Source organism: Chelonoidis abingdonii, chromosome 2 (genome assembly GCF_003597395.2).
Source record: "Chelonoidis abingdonii isolate Lonesome George chromosome 2, CheloAbing_2.0, whole genome shotgun sequence".
Taxonomy (NCBI): domain Eukaryota; kingdom Metazoa; phylum Chordata; order Testudines; family Testudinidae; genus Chelonoidis; species Chelonoidis abingdonii.
Window position 1 is genome coordinate 63,030,408 of NC_133770.1, and position 15,937 is coordinate 63,046,344.

Below are 15,937 nucleotides of genomic sequence, written 5' to 3' on the forward strand. Positions count from 1 at the left end.
TTTGGAGGAGGCCATGGGGAAGTAGCCCAGGGAGTTGTAGCTGTCATGCAGATGTTACAGGAGGCACTATAGACAGCTGCAATCCACAGGGCCCTGGGCTGGAACCCCGGATTAGAGGGCGGGCCTGGATTCCCCCACAAACCTCTCAACTCCTGATCAGACACAGGAGGAGTTGACCCAGACTGTGGGGAAGATCACTGAGGTGAGCAAATCTGCCAATAAGTGCAGGACCCACCAAGGTAGAGGACGAACTTTGTCACACTGCCCACAGGAAATAACACTTCCCAAGGATTTCTCTTTGAGCCAGTTCTTTATCTGAGTAGGCCGTTTGAGATGGATGGGGACAGCAGTCTATTCCCATGTATTATGGAAGCATTTGGTAGCACAGTTAGGGTTACATTTTAAAATAGGGCATAGATTTTCTAAAAGTTGGTGATCTGTTGGTGTGAAGTTGTGCACACCATGTGTACCTGAGACCAGAGATTTTGAGCAAGTATGTCTGTTGGTCTTCATCTATACAGTTACCCTCCTTGTGCTACGTACTGAAGGTATAAGGCAAGGTGCATGCAGACTGACATCTCTGCTATTGCACATCCTGAGTCAGAATCCTCTGCTTCCAAAGCTGCTTCATAGTCTTCTTTTCTGTAAATAGTTGTAAATAGTTGTTGGTATTTTACTGTTTTTAGTATTTTTCTGTTATAGTCAGTATAGACCAATTTCTTCCTCACCTCAGGGACCCCGACTTTCTCCTCAAAAGAAGGACTGTGCCCAGAGTTCCAGGGTTTAACAACTGTGTCTTCTGCCTCTATTCCTTCTCCATCAGCAATAAAAACCAGTGCTGTCTTTGCTACCCTCCATTCCCTCACTGCCAAGTGCAGCATCTCCCATTCCTTCCCTCCCTTGAACTCCATCCACGTCCTCACATGGGGGTCCTGAAGACAGATCCACATAAACCTAACCAAGAGGATAAGGCTAGAAGGAGGGAGAATTGGGTCCATTGGTACTGGGACTGGCTCTTCTTTTAGGTCCATTGGTACTGGAACTGGCTATTCTTTTAGGTCAAAGGATAAGCATCTACCAGTGCCAACTGGGAGCTCCAGACTGGACTTCTCTTCAATGGTACCATCCTGCTTCAAGAAAGATCTGCTAACCACCATGCCTGTAGAGCAGTGGTGGGCAACCTGCAGCCCATCAGGATAATTACCAGAGGGCCACGAGACAGTTTGTTTACATTGACCATCCACATGCACGGCCACTTACAGCTCCCAGTAGCCACGGTTCACCCTTCCTGGCCAATGGGAGCTGCAGAAAGTGGTGTCCAGCACGTCCCTGCAGATTGCACCAATTCCCACAGCTCCCATTGGCCGGGAATGGTGAACTGCGGCCACTGGGAGCTGCAGGTGACCATGCCTGTGGACGGTCAATGTAAACAAAGTGTCTCGTAGCCCACCAGCAGATTACTGTGATGGGCCTCAGGTTGCCCACCACTGCCCTCGAGGTACTGGATCCATTGACACCCGTTTCTGGGCCCCTTGAACTCAGGTATGTACTTAAACCTTTACCTCTATGGAGGATATTTCTCTTTGTACCCTACCCTCCTTCTCTGTTTATGGGTCCAGTCCTCCTCAGGGACATCTCTAAATCATAAGAAGAAGCCACTTTGAGGGGAAAGAAATTGTCCCCATCCCTTGCACAAGTCAGAGCAGGTATCCACCTGTACCATCCACACCTCTGGTAGAACACGAACCCACCATCTTGTCATCCAAGTCTAATGTTCTAGATGAACCTTCACCTCACAGGGAAGACAGCCCATGCAAAGGCTCCAGGATATCTGGAGCTGTCATAACAGATACGACTACCCAAGAGACCAACAGTACCCAATGCCTTGGGGCCCTCTGCAACCAATCAACTCCTTATACTGGCCATAGTGGAGTTCATGGCCTCTCTATGCTAGGCAACCCGGATCTGTGCACGAATCACAATGACCCTTTCCTTGTAGCCAACACCAACTGGCTCCATTGGAGAAGGCAAAGGAAAAAATTGAGCCAGATCCAACAGTACTGGCAGTTCCAGTGGATATGTCATCTCCCTCCTTGATGATGCAGTTACTCCATTATCACCATCGTCGTTTGATCACAGACAATACTCAGAGCTGTGGCAGAAATTGGTGACTGAACTCCAGAGAAGGTTCATAACACATAGCACAGGATCCTGCTTGTCTTACAATCCTCTGATCCTAATCAGGTGACCCTCCTAGCCATACCCCATCATCCTGCCCCACGCCCTGAAATGGCCTCACAAGGAATATTTTGTACTAGCTAAAGCGGTAAAGTTTCTGGTTACTCACCGATGCCCAATACATGAGTGATGCAGGCAGCCATAGAGAGAACCAGACTGTAGCACCCGAAGGCAGCCCCAACAGACAAGGGATCCAAACACCTTCCTCCCAAGATCAAGATATTTTCATTGATCAGCTTCCAGTTCAGAATTGCTAAATACCAAGCTCTATTAGCAAAATATTTCACTAATTACAGTAAATTTGTGGAGTACACGGACAAACTTCCCCTAAAGGAGAGGGCCCAATTCCAAGCCTTCACTGATGATGGCAAGCTGATGGCTAAGACTTCATTTGATGCAGCAATAAACCCAGCAGATAATGCATCTAGAGCTATAGCCATAGTCACATGACATGAATCATGACTTCATTTTTCAGTGTTCCCAAGGAACTCCAGAATACCATCGAGGACTTGCCCTTTGATAAGTCCAATCTCTTCAGTGAAAAGACTGATGAGTAGTTACACTTATTAAAGGACCTCAGGATGACCCTTCATTCCCCGAGCATTTATACATCAACCCTGAAAACATCACAGGCAGGTATATGAGCAGACCTCCCCTTCAATGGACGATGCCACCCTGTTATCCTGGACACACGAACTGAGTTATGCCTTTGCTCCCATCCCACTTCTACCACAGGTTCTGCAGAAGACTTGTTATGACAAAGCTTATGTCAATTGTGATTCAAGAACCCTTTAATGCTAACTGGCAAAGGAGTTACAGGATAACATCCTGATTCTGGTATGTACATTCTTGTTCATCAAAGAATATCATATGAGGTCTTAAATAAAAGCAAGAGTGTCACAGGTTATTAATGTTGTGAAATGTAAGTGCAAATGCTATGTAATGTTATGTGTATCTTCTGAAAATATGCTCTTAAAGTCTGTATAGAGATGAGTCACCAGCAGAAGTGAAAAAAATGATTTTTATGTCAGAGCTGTCTCTTCACCTGGCACTATCAGAGTGTAAGCTAAGCAATATATGCTAATACAATGGATACTATTTACATACAAAGTCAACAGGGAAGTAGGCCACAGGAAAAATAAGACATAGATGGTTATCCTGTGTGAGTACAGACAATGAACTTTGGAGAGTGTAAGTAGAAGGCAAAGATGACACTTCCTCATCCTGCACTTGGGAAGTAAACGGGGAGTGTGTTTACATTAATTAAAACAGGATCTCAGCCAATCTTGGTTGAAACACTGCAGAGGACTTTGGGGGTGACATTAACTCCTTTAGATAGGAGGTTACCCTGTTAGTTGAGTTTAGTCTCCAGAAAGTGTATTATAACTCTGTTTTAAATGTAAGCATTTGTTTTGAATGCTCTTATTCACTATGACTTGAATCTTGATAATAAACGTTCTGATTTTCATAGTAAATATATCTAAGTCATGTGATATGAAGAGAGATGCTGATGCTAAGTTGAATCACACAAGCTGGTGTGCATATTGTTCCTTTGGGTACAGCAGATTTCCTTCTACTGTGAAAGTTCAGTGGATAAGGGAATGAACACTACAGGGGGAATGCTTCCAAGGGACTTGGGGACTGAGGTGCACCAATTGTTAATCTGCAAGTCAAAGAAGGGCTGGCATAGTCCAGAGGAGAGTACTTGGGTGGCTAGTGGGCTGGTGGTGTCAGGGAGCTGATACCCAGTTAAGCACAAGCAAGACTCCCTCATGCTGGAGACTGAAGGGGTGGGGAGAGAACAAGTTGACTAACAGTCCTGAGTACCCCAAGAACTGTCACATTCTCATTGCACCCAAGTGACCCAGACAATTCTTGCTTCTGGACCTCTTACACATGTCAACATGTCTCTCATTAGCATTCATCCCTTCCTGGACCTGTTAACTCAGGAGAATGGCAAGATCAAACATCCCAATACAAACCATCTACACCTCATGGCCTGTTATTTAGATGCACATCAGAACATAGGGCATTCAGGTTCAGAGGCAGTTCAATCTGTTCTCGCTCAAAGAAGAGAAGACTCCAGAAAATTCTGTTTAGCTAAATGGAGTAGTATTTCTGCCTGGATGTAACAGAACCTGTTATCTCCAGAATCAGTCGACATGCCTGCTACTTTAGACTATCACCTGCCCCTGAAGCTGTCAGGGCTTTCCATTAATTAGCTAGGGTCCATCTAGCAGCAATTGGTACCTTCCATCCTCCAGTAGAGGCTACTTTATTTTTACTCAGCCAACAGTTAGCTTCCTAAAGGTCTCGTTAGTACTTTGCCATTGGTGGTAAAACCTACACTACAATAGGACCTCAATCTTGTATTCTCAGTACTTTTCATACTATCCTTTGAATTGTTGGCCATGTGTGTAGTGCCTCCCCACGAAGATCGCTTTCCTAGTCACCATCACATCAGCCAAAAGGGTTAGTGAACTACTAGCTCTCCTGGCTGACCCACTATACACCATATTTCATAAGGAAAAGGTGTGATGGGGTTGTTACCCCTGGGGTGCAGTCTGGGAGCTGTGGGAACTGCTGTGCCTCTCTAAAACACAGTGGGGTTGGGAACACAGCCAACCTCACCCAGGCCCTGTTATCACCCAACATGACAGCAGGTGGCACCACTCAACCCATACTGGGCTACCTGAGTGCAAACAGCAGACCCAGCCAGTTTCCCAGCTCCCCAGGCACCCTGCCCCTCAAGTATAAACCAAAATTATATCATCTTGCACTGCACAGGGATCTGTACAGTGTAAACTCATTAATATGTCTGCCCATCCCTCAATGTGGATAGGAATATGCACACATGGTAACCAAGCCAGGGCCGCCCAGAGGATTCAGGGGGCCTGGGGCAAAGCAATTTTGGGGGCCCCTTCCATAAAAAAATTGCAATACTATATTCTCGTGGGGGACCCTGTGGGGCCCAGGGCAAATTGCCCCACTTGCTCCCCTCCACGGGCAGACCTGGGAAAAATAAACACCACATCTCAGCACAAACCCAGTTTTGAGAAAACTTCTTTACAAGGTATCACTGGTTCTCAGCATCAGCTAGCGCTAAAAGGCACACTAAAAGCTCATTGAAAGGGTTGGACAAATATTTCCATCAAAACTTTTTTTGGATCGAAAACTAGGCATTTTTAAAAAAGCAGAAAAAAATCATGGACAATGTCTGCTTTCCATCAAAATTTGTTGTGTTTTTTTTTTTAATTGAAAATGCTGAAATTCGTCTGCCAAAACCTGAAACATGGTTTGAGGTTCAGAAGTGTGGGCAAATTTTTGCTGCTTGCTGTGTTGATTGTTTAAAGAAACAATAAAAAAATTCTGCTTAAAAAAATCCAAAACTTTTGAACCACCTCAGCTGTGACCAAATGCCTGAGCCCATCCAGTCAGAGATTTTTCAGGGTTTCTGATACACTGCTGGCTTCCTTGACTCATATCTGTCTCATAACTTTGGTTCATTTAGGTTAGAAAATAAGAACAGCTATATTGGGTCAAACCAAAGGTCCATCCAGCCCAGTATCCTGTCTACTGACAATGGCAATGCCAAGTGCCCCAGAGGGTGAACCTAACAGGTAATGATCAAGTGATCTCTCTCCTGCCATCCATCATCACCTCTGACAAACAGAGGCTAGGGACACCATTCTTACCCATCCTGGCTAATAGCCATTAATGGACTTAACCTCCATGCATTTATCTGTTTCCTAGAGACTGGCTCCATGGGGTCCCTCAAAAACTGGAGATGGTTACTGTGGGTTGTCTTAGCATAGCTTATGCACATACTCCACGAACTGAGCATTTGAAGCTTGTTCCAGAATCTGGGATGAGCCTATGTTGTGAAAACTGAAATGCTCAAAATAGCACATGCATGTGAATGGACACACGGTGCTAAAATTAAATTAACCAGGGGTTCTCAAACTGGAGGTTGGGACCCTCAGGGGGTCATGAGGTTATTACTGGGGTCGCGAGCTGTCAGCCTCCACCTCAAACCCCGCTTTGCCTCCAGCATTTATAATAGTGTTAATATATAAAAAAGTGTTTTTTAATTTATAAGGGAGAGGGGTCGCACTCAGAGTTTTGCTATGTGAAAGGGGTCACCAGGACAAAAGTTTGTGAACCACTGAATTAACCCTCTGAAGCCTCAGGGAATGCAGGGAGGGGGGTCTCCATTGTAAGGGTTGGGAAGGATATTGCTCTTCTCATGTGATCCTTCCTCCAGTGGCTAATTTTAAATGAAGCTACCCTCCCTGACATGAATCTCCCTTATGGCACTGAAATTAAATATTGACTATAATTTGGCATTTGAGAAGTGAAAGGGATGGTAGCCCTAATGGAAAACCTAACAGCTTGGCTCTTCTGCAGCCTCAAACTGCTGAATGAGCTTTAGGGCAGGGAAGGCTGTGCCTCCCCAAACAGCCTGGCCTGCCCCCCTATCCAACCCCCACCCACTTCCTGCCCTCCCCCTGACTGCCCTCCTCAGAATCCCCCGACCCATCCTGCTCCCCTTGTCCCCTCACTGTCCCCAGAAACCCACCCAACCACCACCCCGGGACCCCACCCCTGCTCCCTGTCCCCTGACTGCCCTGACCTCTATCCACCCCCACCCCACTGAGTCCTGACAACCCCCAGACACCACCAATCCAACCCCCCGTTCCCGTGTCCCCTGACCGCCCTCCCAACCTCTGCCCCCTCCCTGACTGGCCCCAAGACTCCCTGCCCCCTGCTCACTCAGAGCTCAGCGTGCCCCCGAACAGCTGCAGCGCGCCTCCTGCCGGCCTCCTGAGCTCCTTCTGCTCAGCCCAGAGCTCGCAGCCCCGCCCCCTGACCATGCGGCTCTGAGCAGGGCGGAGCTCAGGAGGCCTGCCGGATGGACGCTGCAGCGCCATGCGGGAGTGCTGCTTGTTGCGCTGAGGCTCCAGGAGAGGGGCAGAGGTGGGAGCCTCGGTCGTTCTCTTGGGGGCCCTTGCAGAGCCCAGGGCCTGGGGCAAATTTCCCCACTTGCCCCCCCCCTCTGGGCAGCCCTGAACCAAGCTGATATTTTCCCCAGACAGTTCACTTAAAGGCATACCGGTTTAGGTTAAAATATAAAAACAAATTTATTAACTACAAAAGACAGATCTTCAGTGATTATAAGTGAGAGCAAACAGATCAAAGCAGATTACTTAATAAATAAACAAAAATGCAAACTAAGCCTAAGACACTAGAAAGATAGGCTATGAGTTAGCAAATTCTCACCCTGGCTGATGATACAAGCAGGCTTGCAGATTCTTAAGGGACAAGGTGCATTTGCTTTGCAGCTTGGGATTACCTCCCCGGTTTCAAGTCTTTTTCTTTCGGAGCTTGTCTCAGGTGTTGAGTTGTGACGGAGTGAAGCACAACAGATGATGTCACTCCCGACCTTGTATAGCTTTAGGTTATGGTGGGAACCCTTTGTTCCACAAACAGTTCCCGGACCAGTTTGTGGAAAAATACAGGTACCCAAAAGGGAGTCCAGAGTCATGTGGGCTGGTCCCATGCCCTTTCAGAGTCATAGCAGCCATTACTTACAGGCTGGCCGAAATGTCTACAGGAAAGCTAAGCTATTCCACAGCCCATTGTCTTTGTTGATGAGCCATTAGCACTGTTTGACTTTTTCATTGTTGTACCAGAAAGGCTGGCTGTGGGTGTTTTCCAGAGTAAGCCCATTTGAAATACAGATCCATAGTCAATATTCATAACTTCAGATACAAAAATGATGCATGCATGAAATAGGATAATCATATTCAGCGAATCATAACTTTTCCAATGTCGCCTTACATGACCTGTCTTGTACAAAATGCATCATAATTGTATAATAATAATAATATTACTAGGATGAATATTGGATGTAGTGTCACAGAAGGTTTCCCTTCAACTCCTCCTAAAATTCATTCACAAAGTAATTTTCGAGTTTCACATAAATCAACCTATTCATTTGCCAGTATTCTATCTGAAACCTTGTGTTTCCAATGAGGAGAGGAGATTTCACTCTTTCAATGTCAGATGGACTTTAGCATTCTCTCTGCAAAGAACGATAACAATTAAGAAATCACTGTGAGTGTTTGTTGCTATAGTAGATCAACCGTGAGGACAAGTATTATTGGCTCAGAGACTCTCTAAGTGGCTCTCATGCTGCATCATTCTTTCTATTAGCTGGATCTCATTACTTGGACAGGGTAAGGGCCCATTCTACTAGAGCACAGGAAACCTCAATATCATCTCTTTGAGAAGTACCTACACTGGATATCTGTATGGCAGTTACCTGGAGCTCCATCTATACCGACACAAAACATTATGCTTTAGTTCAGGCCTCTTCCGCAGATACAGCTGTTCGGACAACAGTTTCACAGACACCTGTACCAACTGCATCCTCCCACACACACACACCCCATCCTCTATGTATACTCCTTACCGATCACTCGTGTGGAATGCATATACGGACTGGAACTTAAAGAAGAAATGGAGGTTACTTACCTGAATAGGAGGTTCTTTCAGATGGTGGTCCCTTGTCTCTACTATTCTACTACCTGCCAGCCTTCCCCTCTGTTTTAGACCTCATCTGATTTGTGGTAAAGAGAGGAAGTGGATAGGCCTTGGTTGACACCACCCCTTACATCCTCTGTATGGAGCACAAGAAGAACAACTGCACAGGCACTGACCAATAGACATTACTTGTGAGAAGTCTCTGGTGCATGGAGTGTATGTGCACCTATGTGTGGAATACGTACTGAGACCACACAACTTGAAGAACCTTCTGACAGAAATTTGTCTTCGACTGTCTGAGCTTTCATTGTTGGCTGATATATTTTAAAAAGCATTGTCTTTTACAAAACAAAATTTGATGGGGTGTATATCCTCAGTGTATCTGGAGCAGCATGTAGTTTTTAAAAACACTTAATTTGAATTTAGGATCATTTGTAGATGTTATTTGTAATATCTGATAGTTGCTGACAGCTAAATTTTATGCATCGTGTACATAAATTTGTTGGGCTATGTGCAAGTATGCATGGTAGGCAACGTGCATATAAATTTGATAGACTTTTGGATAGGCTTGATGCACCATGCATTCATGCAGTCTCTTGAGGAGCTACAATTTTCATTCAGCTTTTATTCTACAACAGAGAAGGGTTTTATGGTTAGCTAATAGACATGGGTTCATATGCAATTGCTGATGGATTAAATCTTTTCAGTAGCCAGCTGCACTTCTGTTCCTTTCCTCAGGAATGCCCCCCTCTTGTACAACCCTCCATCTCTGCTTAAACTTAAAAAATAAGTAAGTTAATGCAAGAAAACTTAATTATAAAGCACTAAAGGGTGCTACATGCATAACAGAACTGACGCTAACTCCCAAAAGCCAAGCAATGAAAGGTTAAGCCACTGAACAGGACATGCCTGCTTCTCCACTCACAGGCACACACCACTGCAACAGCTATCGTACATCAGACCACAACTTTGCTCTGCCCCATAAGGAATACCAGCCTTCCACCATCCTCTTCACCAAACTACCCTCTCAGGTCTCACAACACAAGATATTATTACACAAGACATCAACAACTAATGGTGTTGGAAGAGAATAATTTGTTAAAGGACAAGAGCAAGTTGGAGTGTGGAGAGGGTCAAGTTTTGGGGGCAGGGTTACAGATGTGCTATTTTCCTGCAGTCTTTGCATTTGGCAGTAAGGCTTACCCCTATTAAAAATAACCATTATCTTCTATTGTTTCTAATGGGACTGAAGCCAAGCAAACTGTAAGAAAGGTGATTACTTTCTGGGCTACTGGACAATAAACCATGAGAGGCATGGAAATGAAAGTGTACAGTAGGTGAGATTTAACATGCAAGAGGTAGGAGACTGAAAGGATTGGAAGATGAAATGGGACATTGTGGGACAGGAAACAGGGGGAGTGTGAAAGAGAATGTGAATGGGGCAGGGGAGGACCAGGTGAAGCAGAGACAGGGAGAGGAAGGGAGGTTCTAGCAGGAAGGTGAAGGAGACAGGACAGGTAGATGAGGGAGTAGAAAATGGAAATAGTAGCAGCCCCCAACCCTGCCAGATATTAGGATAGGGGTGTGTATGTGGAGTCCCCCTCTCAGCAGCCATGAAGAAGGCAAGCATTTTTGTGTGTGAATTTTTTGTACAGATGCAGTTGAATTTTGAACCCGAACTACCTCTAATTTTTTAGCTTCTCTCTCTGTCTCTGTCTCACACACACACACACACCCCTTTTAAAACCAGTCAGTAAACTTTATGGGTCTGAACACTTGGTATTTGCAATGCTGAAGAATCTTCAGTGAAGATCATATAAGAAATTACCTTAACCTTGACCACAGTAATAGGGATAGAAGTTTTCAAAACTCAAAATCTCTCTCCAATCCTCCATAGACAAATTCACTGAAAGGGCACACCCGGGTTGAGAATCAGCTAACAGAAGGAGATCAAACAATAGCAGCCTCAAACAACAGACACAGGTCCATCACCCTTAACCTGTAAGTATCTGCTTATACAACTTAAAAGACAGGCAATCCATTTTACAGATTATCATAAAAAGAGATTTTTCCTACTCATGGGGTTAAAAAAATCCTCCCCACCATTTTTTTTCTGTTTTATAGCAACATTGACTTTTTCAAGGAAACTGTTTGGTGATTAGATTTTTTTATAGCCAGCAATCCTGAATATCTTTAAAGGAACACAAATCTTTGTTTAAAAATTCTGAAGAAGCTCTGAAATTTCCAAAGCAGAAAAACTTGTCAAAATGTCTTAAGACTTCTTTTTCCATTTTAATTAATGTTTGTGTGTAATTAAAATGGAAATATTATTTAACCAAAATATAGATTAATTTCTTATTGTTATGATGTATACGTCTATTCAACACTATGCTGATTAATAGGGAATGTCTCCTGTAATTATTTTATGACAACCTAACATTTGGTACACTACAGGCTATGTACTAATTAAGATATCTATATAAAATAACAGTTATCGTTTTCATATAGATAGACCCCCTGAATTATCTCAATAGTCCTCTATTTTGTTATGGTGAAGCTTTGGCTGCTTCATACTCTGTTCAAAAATTCCAAAGAAACTCTGAAATTTGCAAAGATTTAAGAGCAGAAAAACTGAAGTCAAAATATCTTAATGCTTCTTGATGATATAGCCTTTAATTAGTACACAGCTTGGTAGCCCATGGGGCTACTCTCAGGTTTAAAGTTAGGCACCTACGTAAAAATACTGATTAATCAGAGCCTAAGGCTGCTAAATTGGGGTAAACTCATGCTCCTACTCTTACTCAGGGAGACATTTTACCTTATTAATGCCCAACACCACCAATCTAAAAGCTTTAAATTACATAATTTAGATTTACCATGGTTAATTTTATTTAATATTAAACTCAATATGCAATTTCACAGTGCTTGAAAAGCTCCCTCTCATAGAAATATTACAAAGCTGTAAAAAGAATAAAGATTGTGTAAGCTTTGTATATTATTTAATCATTGTGAATTATCTGGGATTCACTATGGTCTTATTATTGCATAGCCGGACACAATTGTCAGCTGGACCTTTGTTCTGCCTTAATAGTGACTGTTTAATAACTGCCCTACTCACTTTGCCTCAGCAGGGTATTATATATAGCTGTAGTTTAAGAATGTTATTAAATTTAGAAGTTTTATTTAATTTGTCAGTGACAACAGACTGACTACCCAATAATTTACCTGTGGAGAGTACTCTGAGAGGCAATATACATTTAAAAATAATTATTTAGACAGGAATTTCTTGGATACAGATACAGACATTAATCTCATTTGCATTCTTGCAAATTCTTTACATGTAATTAACCATCCCATGAAATATAAGAGTTATTTAATTCTTGAGAAAGAGTTCAGGAAACACACCTAGCAAATACATAAGCAACAAAGCAATGAAAAAGATTGAGTGAAGCAAATATTTGCCATATTCTACTCTACTTGTTGAATGGAAATTATTTTTTAAGGAAGAGAAATTTATTGGAAAAACCAAAACAGATTTGGAGGTCTGTCACAGAAGCAAAGAAAGCCCCAAAGAATTCTATCTTTTTGTAATGCTGGAGAAATTTAATTCCAGACATTACATAATAACCTATACCAATCCGTTCTACTATTGTCCATGTTCATTTCTTTATCTCAATGATTTCTGTTCAGATGGTGTCCTTTGTTACCTCATGTATTTGCTTTATCCATTGAACCGCTTGCAGTAGCTATCGAAGATTTTCCAGAGGCTCAGAGCATCACAATTAATAATAAAAAACATAAAATGACTCTTTGCAGATGATGTACATTTATTATCTTAAAGCATTTTAGAGCTTTACAACATTATATGTTTCATGTAAATATGACCTTCTCACAGGTCCCTTGCTGACCATCAGGACAATTGAGTATTGTTGACTGAGTGCCTGAGAAATTAAAATTGAGTAAGACTTGTACACTAGGTATCTAGCTAAATTAATGATGCTACATCTTCTTACGTATCTTAAATTGAGTCTTTCAGTCTATGTTTGGCTGAGTCAACTTGATAAAAGGTCTCCATATACTGAACTACTTGCAATATAAACAAGATAGACAGGATATGGAGCAACTTCATATGAAAAGGAGGGAAACACAATCAGTTTGTTCAGGGTCTAAAGTTACTTTGGCCTGATGATGAGACAGAAAGATATTAAGGGCTTGTTGGCTGGGTCCCATTCCTAAGTTATTAGTAGAGCTGGTCAAAACATATTGATTTTGAAATTTTTGTTCAAAAGGAGGATACACGTATTGAAAAAAAAATCTCAAAAAATTCACCTCCCTCTTTTTTTTGACCAGTTCAAGTTTCTAGAGTTCTGCTAATGATGGGCCCTATTGTACTCCACTGTGGGTTGCACATGAGTACCATCCTCCCAGAATCAATGAATTTGAAAGTAGCCTTGGTTGGTCCATGCATGCACCCTGGCTTGCCTCATGCTTCCGACCAAGGTGATAAAGGCTGGGAGGGACCAACTGCCCCTCCAGTTCCTTCTCACCACCCCATGGTCTGGGTCTGGACCTTTAGTGTCCTCAGTTCTGACATCGTTCTGAAAAACATTATTTTAGCTGTAAATATTTTGTACTTTTAATAACATATAGATTTAGTAGTTCTGATAGTTTTAGAACTCCACCTCCCTGTACCCCATTCAGGTACAGGATTATGCCCAGAACTCCAGCCTTCAAACTCCGCGTCTCCTGCCTGAGATCCTCTCTGTCAGCAACAACCATCAACACCACCTCTGCTGCTTGGGAGGGGCTTACATTGCAGTTCATTGCAGTATTTGTCAGTCCTTTCCCAGCCATACCCCAGAAGGACAAAAAAATATGAGGCGTCCTGTGGCACCTTAGAGACTATGGGCTTGTTAATCTCGAAGGTGCCACAAAGATGCCTCATTTTTTTTTATTTTTTATTTTTTTGCTGATACAGACTAACACTGCTACCACTGGAACCCAAAAGGACAGACACTTCCCTTCTGTAAATACCTCATGGAGATGGCCATAATACCTCAATTGGACCCAGGCCTAAACTTGTTGATGGTCAATTTATAAACATTTGTTCATTGGCACTTAACTTAAATAACGCCTCTCCCTTCCAGGTATTTATCCCTCTGGTATATTTATAAAGAGCAATCATATCTTCCCTCAGCCTTCTTTTGGTTAGGCTAAAAAGCCAATCTCTTTGAGTCTTCTTTCATAAGGAAGATTTTCCATTGCTTGAATCATTCTAGTAGCTCTTCTCTGCACCTGTTCCAGTTTGAATTCATCTTTCTTAAACATGGGAGACCAGAACTGGACTCAGTATTCCAGATGCGGTCTCACCAGTGGCTTGTATAATGGCACTAACACTTCCCTGTCTCTGCTGGAAATGCCCTGCCTGATGCATCCTTGGATTTCATTAACCTTTTTCACAGCCGCATCACATTGGTGGCTCATAGTCATCCTGTGATAAATCAATACATCCAGGTATTTCTCCTCTGTTGCTTCCAGGTCCCCAACTCATAGCAAAAATTCTTAGTTAGTCCCTAGATGCATTACCTTGCACTTTGCACTATTAAATTTCATCCCATTTCTATTAATCTAGTTTTCTAGGTCATCCAGATCTTTTTGTATGATATTCTGGTCCTTCTCCATATTGACAATACCTCCCAGCTTTGTGCCATCTGCAAATTTTATTAGCACACACCCACTCTTTGTGCCAAAGTCATTAATAAAAATGTTGAATAATATAGGTTCCCAAGACCTACCCCTAAGGAACTCCACTAGTAACCTCCTTCCCGCTTGACAATTCACCTTACAGTATGAACTGTTGTAGTCTCTCCTTTCAACAGTTCCATCTTTCAATTCTCATATTAATTCCTATCTACTCCAATTTAACTAATAAGTTCCCATGTGGAACTGTATCAAATGCCTTACTGAAATCTGGGTAGATTAGATTTATTGCCTTTCCTTTGTCTAAAAAATCAGTTATCTTCTCAAAGAAATAGAACAGATTGGTCTGGCACGATCCATCTTTTGTAAAACCACGTCAAATGCCTTACAGAAGTCTAAGTATATTACATCAGCACTATTATCTTTATCAACCAAACTTGTAATCTCATCAGAAAAAAATATTAAGATAGTTTGACAGGATCTATTTTCCATAAACACATATTGATTTGTATCTGATGGAGTGGGCTGTAGCCCATGAAAGCTTATGCTCAAATAAATTTGTTAGTCTCTAAGGTGCGACAAGTACTCCTGTTCTTTTTGCGGATATAGACTGACACGGCTGATATTCTGAAATTAATCACATTGTCATCCTTTAGTTCTTTATTAATCGATGCTGCTTCATTATCTTGCCTGGGGTCAATGTCAGGCTGACAGGCTTATAATTGCCCAGGTCACCCCTTTACTCTTTTTAAAACTTGGCACAACATTAGCTTTCTTCCAGTCTTCTGAAGTCTTCAGTGCTCTGAGACTTAATGAAAAGCAACATTAACAGTCCAGTGAGCTCCTTGGCCAGCTCTTTTAAAACTCTTGGATGCAAGTTATCTGGACCTGCTGATTTAAAAGTGTCTGACTTTAGTAGCTTCTGTTTAACATCCACCAGATATTCTAGTGCAATGGAAAGAGTGTTATCATCATCATATGATGAAACTGAATCATCTGATTGCCCACCCAAAAATAGAACAGAAATATTTATTGAACACTTATTTTTCTGCATTAGTGTTCATAAGTCTACCTTCTTCTTCGAATGCTTGCTCATGTCCATTCCATTGCAAGTGTGTGTGCCTGCCAAATGCACTGGTGCCAGAAGTTTTCCCCTCAGTGGTATCCATGGGGGACTGGTTCTGGCGCTTTCTGGAGTGGCACACATATACCATGGTATAAGGGGCGCTACTGGCTCCCCCACCCTCAGTTCCATCTTGCTGAAAACTTGACTTCTAAAGGCGAACGCTAGTGTGAAGAACAATGTAAACGGTCCTGTTACCTGGTTTCTGAAGAAATAGTACACAAAGAAAATTGTAACTTAAATTGCAGAAGGGTGGGAGGTATTGATTTATTACACAGTGGCTTTAGCTTAGCAGCTCCAAAGTCCTCGGTGTGACAGGAGGTTCAACTT